General features: G+C 34.4%; 1 protein-coding gene and 1 pseudogene across 1 annotated transcript in view; one reads left to right on the forward strand and one right to left on the reverse strand.

The window, feature by feature from the left end:
- The window catches only part of PLXDC2 (plexin domain containing 2), a 510688-nt gene that overhangs the window by 484217 nt on the left and 14172 nt on the right, over positions 1-12299 (reverse strand). The window lies entirely within an intron of this gene.
- LOC140634531 (U6 spliceosomal RNA) lies at positions 6324-6418 on the forward strand (annotated as a pseudogene).

Here is a 12299-nt window from a genome sequence, read left to right on the forward strand (position 1 = left end):
AACTATATGTAAGGCTATGTGTTAGTTATGTATGGGCTGCCAAGAGGGACAATGCAAAATCTCTGGCTTTCTATAACAAGCAAGGAGGAGTGGTAGGGTCTCAAGAGAAAACTAAAGAAACCTTCTCTTTTATTCAAGAAATAGTTCTTCATGATACAGTTGAGGAAGCTGAAATTGCCAGAAGACTCTTATTCAAGCCCATCCGTGAATATGCTGTCCTTTTTTTGTATCTTCACTGAGGAAAGATGAGAGAAAGTGCTTCGGCTGGAACATGAGGTCCACTTGGAGACAAAGGGAAATCCAGATCAGATGCTTGAATCCTTGCAAGAGCCCTCCTTGCCTTATCAGCTGCTCCCCAAACCTCCACCGACTGGGAGGAGACTCCTAAAACATTCCAGGTTTTTGTGCAACATCTCCAGTGGCAGCTTTCCAAAGTTTTTACTTCATCGTTTCTTGTGGCTCTTTCTCATTTGGGGAAATGCGAATGCCTCCCCCTCAGCCGGTGGGACTACTTGATAATATATCCTGCTTGGCACTTATTTTGCAATAAGCATGTTTTGTTTTGTATCCTGTTAGTCTGGTTTTATATTTTATTCTAACCTACGTTTCTATTGACATGTTTCAGGATTTTCCTGGCAATCTGGTTTCCTTCCCCCTGAAGCTCTGCTTTGTTCCCTAAAATATTACTACCATTTTTTTCTTACTAGACATTTTATTTCCATATAGCTTCTCTCTTCTTTTATTCTCCAACAACAACAAAAAATACCATAGAGTTGACTTACTATATACATTTTATTACTATTAGGAAGGAAAATTAGTAACACAATTACCACTGTGCACTACTTAGATTTGAGAAATGTTAAATAGGTTATCACAACTACAAGCAACTTTTATTAAGGAATGAAGGCCAAACCTCATGAAGGGATTTGGATGATTAAAATCAACATGTGTAAGAGGTAGGATTGCTTATGCAATGTGATGTAAAAGCTTGAGAAGTCAAGAAAAGGGTGTGGTGAAAACTCTTTCAGCTGTATACGCAGTCAAGTGAAACTTGATGGCTCCAGCAAGTTTCTACACACCCACATAAAACAAGCTAATGTCAACCAGTAACTATGCTCCTTTTTTGGTCAGAAAGAAAAATAAACCCACAATTTTGTAAGAGAACATACTCAGTTCACATATGATCCTCAGCAGATCTGAACTAAAATTTCTAATGTTAAGGACAATATTTTTGTTCCTACCTGCTCTGTTAAAAAAACACTAGATTCTACTGTACTAGAAGAGGATTAGTAGACAAATATATATATGAAATTAGTTTAATTAATATAATGGGAAATCCCTATTTTAATAAAAATTAAGCTTAAAATAGCTTTCAAATAGAATTGATAGAGATGATATGGTCAAGTTGGATACAAGATTACTTTCACAATGGTTTAAAACCAGATAGATCTATCCAGCACCTTTCAAGAAAGGAAGATGCAAAATCCTGGTCAGAAGGCATTGTGTTCCAAAGGTCCAGGTATATCATTTGAAATTTTAATCTAGAAAAAATATTTCTATAACATATATATTGTAAAGTATGTTAATACTATAATAAATTACCAGGAGAGTATAAAATACCTTTTTATTTCACGATACTACTGAAATTGTATTCATTAAAAAGAAAAAAAAATTGTTAAAACAAAAACATTCAAGCATTAGCATTCTATATGGAATGTCTATATAAGAATAGACAATTAATAACCAGAACAGAAGAGTGAAAGATATATCAGAGTGATATATGGGATAATGATACATTGATCTAATAAATAATAAATAATACTATAACAATAAACCACAAGAACAACAAAAATAACCACATTATTCTCTACATTGAGCTTTCCTATAGATTTCTGTCAAGTTTGTCAGAGTAAGGTATTTTTAAAAAATGTAATTTTTTTGCCATTGTATTTTTGTGATAGAACATTAGTATTTATTTAGTTGTGGCTAATTCACTGAAATATACAGGGTTAATTGAAATTCAGCATAAAAAGAATGAAGGAACATTCAAATTCAGGTATTCTATGACCTACTTAAAATGACAGAGAAATCACAGTATAGTTTATGTATTACAAAGGCAAATCAAAGCTTTAGAATCTTAGAGCATCATTTTTTTTAAATAAATGGCAATGTTGTATTTTTAATGAATGCTTAATTGTACATAACTGGCAAAGTCTATTAGTTTCCTTTAATACTTAGAAGATTCCATTTATTATTAAAGAATCCAATAACCCATTTTTTTCCAGCTCTACAGAATTTGGTCCGACATATTTTACTACCTGTGTGTGTTCTCTTCTTCTGATTTAATTCTAGTTGTCTTGATTAAATCATCAATCATTTTTAGGAAGATTTTTCTCCGTATTGGTTTTTTGGTACTGCCTCACTGGTTTTAGCTATTTGCTACTTTCTATTCCTGATATGTCACTTTGAAAATATTTCAGTGACTTTCTTATATTAAGTTTTCTAGTAGCATTTTAGTTTCAGTTCATTTTTCTATCTTTTTATCCTTCATTCTTTCTATATCTTTCCCTTAGGTGTTGAAATTTTGGATTTCTATTTCTATTTGGGACCTTCAGGGATCCCTGAGTGGCGCAGCGGTTTGGCGCCTGCCTTTGGCCCAGGGCCGATCCTGGAGACCCGGGATCGAATCCCACGTCGGGCTCCCGGTGCATGGAGCCTCCTTCTCCCTCTGCCTGTGTCTCTGCCTCTCTCTCTCTCTCTCTCTGTGTGACTATCATAAATAAATAAAGAAAAAAAAATCTATTTGGGACCTTCAAAAAATAAGTAGCTTCCCCACATAATAAATGCTACCTGATATTATCATTATGTAGTTTGTAAATATTCCATAACCCCTAAATCCTCTGACACTTACGGGTAAGAGCTTTCTAATGTATTGGATTTGGATGATTATAATAGCTGCTTACTTTTCCTTATTTTATGTACTAAGAAATGTTTTCTTTTTTTTTTTTTTTTGAAATGTTTTCTATTAACCCTGAAAAGACCATTTGAGCTTTGTGTTTTGTGCAACATGGCAAGTAAAGAGCTATACTTTATAGGGACTGAGGGCTAACTTTTCAATGTACCTGATGAAGGTCAACCAAGATCAAAGTCCAACCAGAAAGGTTTGTATCATAGTACAGAGGATATAATGATAGATAGGCTGGTGATGTCTGAACCTGGATGCAGAGAATGTACGGAGGTAGGAGGAACAGAAGAATCCTGCTGGAGTGAAGAGAAGTACCTTGAAAGGTAAAAAATCAAGAGGTTACATTTTAAAGACTCAGAAGATCTTCCGAAGTTATGAGGATGGAGCATGGTCTAGGTAGCCATAAACGCATTAGCAAGTGATGACCATGGATGACTGACACATGACATAGTGTGTAGCAAGTTTCTGGAGATAGCATAAAAGAATGATTTCAGATAAAGGACAGAAAGATATACAGAGAAAACTGTCATGAAGTTGCAATATGATGATCTCTTTCTCTGTTCCAAGTAATACCCCAAAGTCCTAGCATCATCAACTGACCTCATGACTTGTGGAGTCAATTCTGTAAGCCATAAAATTGGGTCTAAGATAAATAATGACAATTTGAATCAGTACCTGAATTTTTACTCTAAGCATGATTGTGTTTTATATAAATGCATTTCTCAACAGGATGAGTTCTTGTAAGACTCGGGGATAATTGGGGGAAAGGAGGCTATAATGACAAGAAAAAAATAATATTATAATTTTGTATTGGGGAAACAAAGAAAATCTACTTTTGAAAACACAAATTACAAAAAAAAAATCTTCTCAGCTAATGGGAATACAAAAATGGTCACATCCTTAACTGGAGTTGGGATGCAGCTGGCACAAACTGGAAAGAGTCATATCAGAATTTTCATGATAAATGAGTAAGGTTTTGTTTATCAAAGGAGGACATGAAATAAAGAAGAATATCACTGTTGCATAATGACAAATCCAGTGTTGTCAGTCAAGTAAGTGTGTTCAACAGTCGACAACTAAGTAGCTTGGAATGGACTACAATCAAAGTAGGAATTGAGCTAATTTAGTGGTATTTAAAAACCTTAATTATTGTCATCATTATGGGCGGTTCCACAAAATGTCAATCATCAATCTAAACTTAGTACTTACAAAACACATGATAGGCACACATCTGACATTAGATGAATGTGTACTTTAAAGTCTATAGAATAAATCTTAGAAAAATGTGACATTAGCTCCTAAAGGAGGGTTGCTTTAATATCACTATTGAACTATCTCCAACAGTATTGCTAAGTATGCCTGTTTTATACACACGTTTCTCATCCACACCCCTGCCTGCTGAATTGATTCAACGAGTCTGAGTCGGGGTGGAATGTGGGAAACTCATTTTTAAGAAGGTCATTAGGACAAATCATGGGAGACTCTTAAATCTAGGAAACAAACTGAGGGTTGCTGGAGGGGAGGTGGGTGAGGGGATGCGGTTACTGGGTGACAGGCATTAAGGATGGTATGTGATATGATGAGACTTGGGTGTTTGCAAACTGAATTTGAATTAAAAAAAGGGGGGGGCAACTCCTTAGGTGATGAAGTGATACAAGTCATCCTAATACCCCACTTGGGGAACAGTATCCTAGGGTAAAGGCATGACAATAAAGATCCTTTCATCATATATGTGTATATAAATGGATTTTTTTTTTACTATCTCTCAAATGTTCATGGCAAACAACAGGAAGATTAAAAAAAGAAATTTTACCTTTATAAAATAATATTTTTTAACAAAAATCTTCTGTAGCATCTAAATTTCTGAAGTCAGTGTTATTAGATAAGAGAGTAAGAAGCATAAATTAAAAATTAACTATAAAGCACATTCCTCTAAGATTAAATTCATTTATATAATGAGGTGTTGTAATTCAGAATTTAGAAAGCAATAGCAAATTGAGGGCAAGCCCATCTTATTAAATAGCTCCTCCTTAGTTATGAGTTTACATATTTTCAGAGCTTAAATCCTTTTGATTCTAAAACCATTGTTTCACTTTCAGGGCTTTTTAGAGATATCTGTGGGATTTTTTTTTTCTCTTTGTTTTATTGATTAGGATAAGTAAAAAATATCTATATGGGACAGGCCATTATTCATATATTCTCATTATTTTAAAGAGAAATTAATTTCTACCTAGGAAAAAGATTAGCCTTTTAATTACAAATAAAACCTCTTGTGTGTAATACGGAGACAAACAGACATCTACTATTTAATTATTATTCATTTTAATTCTTAAAAAATCTTTTTATCAGTGAAGTTAATACACAAACCACACTGTCTATATCTTTATCTGAGAAGATAGTTTATTGGTTTTATTGTGAAATATAAGAAACAAAATAAATACTTTGTGTTTCAAGTATTGCACAAAAAGTTTTAGCCTCATTATTGTGTTTTTATTTGATATTTAATCCCTATAAAATTATAGGGATTAATTCAAAATGTGTATCTTTTCAGTGGTAGTATTTCATACTTTGTGGTTCTTACATAAATTCTATTATCTAGAAATTTAAGTATTACAATGTTTAGATTGACTAAGGTAAAAGAATTGCTTTTCCTAATAAATCAAAATGATTGTTTCAGTAAAAACTGACATTATACATACAGTTTGAGATATAAAAGCTATTAAAAAAGTTACAGATCTTGAGAAAGTCTTTTTACTTAAGACATTTTTTTTTTTTTTGGTGAGTCCATTAAGTCAAATTTCTAGTTTTGTGATATCCTACAATAAAAATGAATCTTCATCCTCATAACTGAGTTGTGTTCTGCTTAAGTAGAGGGTTTGCCCAAATTATGACCGAGCTTGACAAAGAGACCTATTCTCAAGCTAGATTGTAAAGTAGCCACTGTGACACCCTAACAAAACAGTAGAGTTACAGTATGGGAAACAATACCCTTTTCTTCCCAGTTCAAAACACAAGCCAATTTGACTAATTTGGGAACTGTGACAAAATTAGTAATAGCTTGTGAGTAATTTGAAGATTTCATATGTTTCACTTATATTTAATACTTTGGATATAAGACAAACAGAAAATCGAATGCACATTAGAAAAAAATAGCTACAATTAGTTCATTATTCATTTTAGCCTTTTTCTTTTTCTCCTTTCTCTTAATGCCTATATTTGCCTTTTCCTCTCAAGAAGATTTTACATATTTTTGAGTCTCAAAGTGTTATTGTCATAAATAAGCTATAACTTACAAAAAAACGGTGGCAATGTTTCTTCAAGTTTTTCTTAAAAGAAAACCCCAGTGCTTGCTTTGTCAATATATATGTGCATTCTAAAACTGGAACAGAACAGAGATTAACACAGCTCCTGTGCAAGGATGTTTCACACATTTGTGAATCATTCCATATTTGTCAGTCTTTGTCCTGGAAGAGATGGGGGTGGGGAAGCAGGATGGCAAGGGAGCTTAAAGAGTATTAATCTCTACCACTTATATTTTATTCATTTCATTATATAAAACACCAGTGGTAACAAAAATCTTGGTGTGTGAATGTAGTGTTGGATGATTCTCTCTACTTTCTCTGTATTTTAAATTAGAAAAATCTATCATCATAGTAGTCCTTCAATTTCCAAACCTATGAAAATTATCAGAGGTGTGTGCCAAGACTTATTCATAACAATATCCCCTTACACAATATTTATCATAGGGAAAATTGGAAACAATATAAAATTTGAATATAGGAACAGCTAAGTAAATTATAGTACAGTAACATGATTATTATGTATTTATTTGGGAATCTTGTTTATTGTATTAGTTTCCCACTGCTGCTGTAAAAAAATTACCACCGACTTCGTGGCTTAAAACAACACATATTTATTATTGTGTAATTTTATAGATCAGAAGTCTAAAATGGGCCTCACTGGGAAAAATCACAATGTCAGTAGGGCTGTATTCCCTCTGAGGAGAATATTTTTATTTTTTCAGGTTTTAGAAGCTATTGCATGTGCTGGGTCTCAGCCTCTTGCTCACATCATTCCAACCTTTTGTGTCCATCTTCATGTCTCTTACCACTGATTCTGACCCTCCTTCCTCTCTCCTATATAGACCCTTATGATGACACTTGCCTACTAGAATTATCCAGGAGAATGTATCCAACTCCAGATGTATTAAATTAACCAAATCTGCAAAGTCTGTTTTTCCATGTAAAGTAATATACTCACAGGTTCTGGGGATTATGATGTGGGCATGTTTGGGCAGAGGCAGGGACATTATTCAGCCTAGGACATTTTATAAGCAAATAAGAGCATATCAATATTTAAAGAGCTTAGGACAGTGCCATGAACAAAACGCCTTCCACCATGATCTGTAAAAAGAATAGGCTTGTGAACTTCTCACCGATTTCACAGCCTGATCTAAACCATCATCTCTTGCCTGGTTAATTCCAAGAGTCTCCTTACAGGCCTCCCTGCTTCTATCCTCACCTCCACCTAAGTCTCAGCACAGCAGCCAAAGTGATCTGCTTAAAACATAAACCAGATTTCTCCTCTGCTTAAAACCCTACACTGTTTCCCCCATTTAATTCAACTCTACACCATATGTTGCCCCTAATATGACCTATTTAAACAAACCTCATTTTTATTCGGCTCACTACACAGGCCTGTTATTGTTCCTACAAAACACTAGCCTCATCCCCACCTCAGGACCTTGTCACTTGTGATTTCTTCTGCCTGGAATATGCTCCTCCCAGATATTCATGTGGTTCACACCCTCATTTCTTCAGATTTGCTCACTGAGGCCTATCCTGATCACCCATTTAAAATCTCAGCTGATCCATTTCTATACTCCCAATCTTCCTATTTTTTCATAGCACAGCACCTTTTGGTATTCTAAGGGTATTTTTTTTTTAATGCTTATATTTCCTCATCCCCAACTGAAATATAAATTCCAAAGGACAAGAAATGCCATATGTTTTGTTCAACAAAATATATTTTTTCATTTCCTTGTAAATGCTTACACAGTATGCATTGTAAGTGCAAATGTGAGTGCTTACGTAAGCACTCAGTAAATAACTGTTGAATGAGTGGTAAGATCCTATTATGGGCCAGTTTCTGTCCTAGGTGCTGAGACCACATGAGAAAACTTGATAGAGAGTTTCTCCTTTATTGGAGCTTTCTTTTCTTTTCTTTTCTTTTTTTCCTTTTCTTTTTTTTTTTTTTTTTTTTTTTTAAGATTTTACTTATCTATTCACAAGAGACAGAGAGAGAGGCAGAGATAAAGGCAGAGGGAGAAGCAGCTCCCTGCGGGGAGCCCAATGTAGGACTGAATCCTTGGACCCTGGGATCATGACCTGAGCCAAAGACAGATGCTCAATCATTGAGCTACCCAGGCATCCCTGGAGATTGCTTAAAGATCTGCCTATCGAAATCCACTCTACCCAAGTCCCCAAGTTGACTGAGAAGAAAACACTTGATGAGAAGTGGTAAGGCTGGAGATTATTAATTAGCCTTGCTTTCTTTATAAACCATCCCCACCCTTACCACTCCTATATTTTTGTCTCAATTACCAGGTATTGTTTTACTGATGTTTTGGAGATTGATTCAAATGAATGTAGTTGTTAATTGATGGTGCCATGAAAAACAAACAAAAAACAACATGACAATCTGTCTAAGTGTTGTAGGAATAAACCAGTGGGAAAACAGTCTCTTTAAATTACATAATTTTACATATACATATATATAAGATATATTCACATATTCAGGTAGAATTGACTACAAAGTGAATTGGCCTTTTACAAAAATATTTTCTTATCGATGATCGTATTTAAACTGCATAAGTATAAACCTCTGTCTGAAGTGCATGCTTTAGTATGTTACATGAAGTTCTGACACAATTATCAGGTGACTTTAGGCTAGAATTTCTCCACTTGTTTTTCTGGAAATCACACAGATATCAGCCATCTTTAGAAAAGAAGCAAACCAGGGAAATCAATCATTAGTAAACAAAAGTTTTAGTCTAGCTGATTTATACTTTGCCATTTCCTTTTTATGGATCACATACTCCTTTTTTTTTTTAAAGATTTTATTTATTCATGAGACACAGAGGGAGAGCCAGAGACATAGGCAGAGGGAGAAGCAGGCTCCTCACAGGGAGCCCAATGTGGGACTTGATCCCCAGATACAGCATCATGCCCTGAGCTGAAGGCAGATGCTCAACTGCTTAGCTACCCGGGTATCCGAGATCATGTACTCTTAAATTTTAGAAGAAACGTGCTGATGTTGCATTGTTTCAAATTTTCTTTAAATCAGAGAGTGCAGGGCTGGAACACACCAAATGACTGGCATTCAACTTTCAACTTTCTGATCTAAACAATCAGGCGTCCCACAAATGAGATTAACAAAGACCAAAGAACTGAATACACTGTTCTACTTGATTTTACTTTTTTCTATTGCAATGAATATTGTGTTGAAATCACCAAGTGTAACTATTAAAGAATATTATAGTTTAAAGATTAAAAATCAAAATTTGAAGAAATTCAACTATATGGTTACCATAGCCAACTATGTCCTCTTGGCTTAAGTCTCCCCAAGACTTTCCCTTCACATTTGGTGAGAAAATATAAGCAAGTCTCAATTTCTTCTCAAATATACATCAGACATTTGAAAACTAGGTAACCTTCTGAAAGGCATCCATTATTTTATGTATTTTTGCTCCATGACAATTATTCATTTTTTTTATTATTATTGAGGACTTCTAAAAAGCAAGATTTGATGAGTGGGTGGTTGGCTCAGTCAGTTATGTGTCCTTAAGATTCTCTCTCTCTCCCTCTCTCTCTCCCTGCCCCTCCTCCCACTCTCTCTCTTAAAAAAAAAAAAAGGAGAGAAGATTTGAGAAGGCACCTATATTTTCGAAATGTTGGTAAATTCTGATTTATGATATTATCAACTATAATTTTGGTATTTTAATATGTGGATAGTTTCTGATTATATTTCCAAGGCAATAACAATAGTATTAACTAAGGTACAGTTAAATACTCATCAGATAATTTTTTTTACTTAGGAATGTTTTATAGTTTTATATGGAAGTTGTATCTTGCTTGAAAACGGAAATGTTCAAGTCCACATTTTTTTAATCTCAATCATTGATACCTCTAAATAACTGATATGGCTATTTCCTTGTTATTATTTGTTTCTTGTTTCTAGTTTCAATCAAAAGATCTGAGACCTGAGAATAGTTTATCAGTTATGTGTTCTGGAAGAGGCCATCTAGTACTTCTGAGCATCACTTCATCTATGATATGTAGATAGTTATTTCTGTCCTACCTCACAGGAGGTTTGTAAAAATGAAACAATATAAAGGCATGCTGTAAGTGCTAAAACAACTAGAAATACAGTATTATTTTCTATCAGAGACAGTAAGTGCTTAGATAAGTATTCTCAGCATAAGTATAACTAAAGTGTCCCTCTGACATTTTGTCCAGATTACTTTTTTTTTTTTTAGGAAATGGGGTGTCATGAAATAAAGACAACTATCACATGATTCCATTTATATGAGTTATCTAAAATAGTCAAATTCATAATATCAAAGACTGGGATGGCAGTTACCAGGGGTTAGGGGAAGGAAGAAATGGGGTTATTAAGCAAGAGATATAGTTTCAGTTAAGTAAGATGAATAAGCTCTTGCGGTACCTGGGTGGCTCAATCAGTTAAATGCCCAACTTTCAATTTCAGCTCAGGTCATGATCTCAGTGTCCTAGGATCAAGCCCCATGTTGGGCTCTGTGCTCAGTAGGGAGTCTGCTTGAGGAGTCCCTCTCTCCCTCTCCCTCTGTCCCTCCTCCTGATGTTCATACCCTTTCTCTCTTTCCCCCTCTAAAATAAATAAATCTTTAAAAAGAAAAAGAAAAAGAAAAAAAAGATGAATAAGCTCTAGAGATCTGTACTACACCATACCTATAGTCAACAATACTGCATTGTACCCACAAAAAAATTTGTTAGGAGGACAGAGCTCATGTTACGTATTCTTACCACAATGAGGTGAAAAGAAAATACCCTATCATGTGTTTATATGATTCCACTAATATGAAATATCCAGAACAGGCAAATCTATAGACACGGAAAGTAGATTAGAGGTTGTCAGGGGCTGGGGGAAGGGAAGAATGGGGAATTAATAAAGAGTTTCTGTATTATGAAAATGTTCTGGAAATAGTGATGATGGTACAATACTGTTATTATAATTAATGCCACTGAATTGTACATGTAAAAACGGTTAAAATGTTAAATTTTACATCATGTATATTTTACTATAATAAAAAAAAGAAAGAAATTCAGGGGCCATGAGATTCCTCTTTCTCCCCCTAGATTGATTATCAGACCTTAAAAAAACATGAACATACATACATTCACTCAACAAATATTTATTGGGTCCTCATTTTTAGTTGGCCTTCTTTAAAGATACCCTTTATAAACAGCCACTGTTTTCCTATGTGGGGAATATAAATGCTTTCAGTTAGAAGGTATTCAGAAATCCTTCTACTCAAGTGCTAAAGCAACAGTTTCTCACTTTGATGTTGACTCTGTATTTAATGATTTTTGATGATAAAGATTTATGCCCCTACCTATTTCTTGTTTCATTCTTGCCTTTATTGGGATCTTTACAATGGAGAAAACCATATTGACACTATGAAGCTCATGTTCACTACAAGGAAAATATAAGATTACATCCTCATTTTACCATAACTCTCCCAAGAACTATGGTACCATTTGGTTATTCTGACATTCCAGCACCAATATGACTCACCCTGCACTTGTCATGTCCTCTTCCCACCCCTAAACTCCCACTTCTGACTTCACTATCCCTTTTAATGCCAGTACCATTCCCTATGGCCCACTAGTTTGAGAAGTTTTTGTGTTTATGAACTCACATTTTTAATTTCACCTTCTTTCCATTCTATCACTAACATTGTTCCCCATTTTACAAATTTCCTATTTGGGCACCTAAAATCTTAGGCCTAGATTGTTTACAAGTATTCGTAATTATAGTTCTGCCTACAATCCTTCTCCTCTGTATTCCCAGAATAATTTATTGGAGATGTTATGCTCTTTCTGTTCTCAGAAACTCATGAGAGTTTACTTAGGCTGCATTCAAAGCTATCCTTAGTATTGTCCATCTTTCTAGGCTTTTCTCCCAGTAGCCCTGAAATTAAACTACTTGTTCTTTATGCCAAAATCTGTATTTTTTTTGTCTTTATTTGCTCATGCCATTAACTTTACCCAAAATGTACATTTAACCTCTTTTT

The sequence above is a fragment of the Canis lupus genome, chromosome 5 (genome assembly GCF_048164855.1).
Source record: "Canis lupus baileyi chromosome 5, mCanLup2.hap1, whole genome shotgun sequence".
Lineage (NCBI taxonomy): Eukaryota > Metazoa > Chordata > Mammalia > Carnivora > Canidae > Canis > Canis lupus.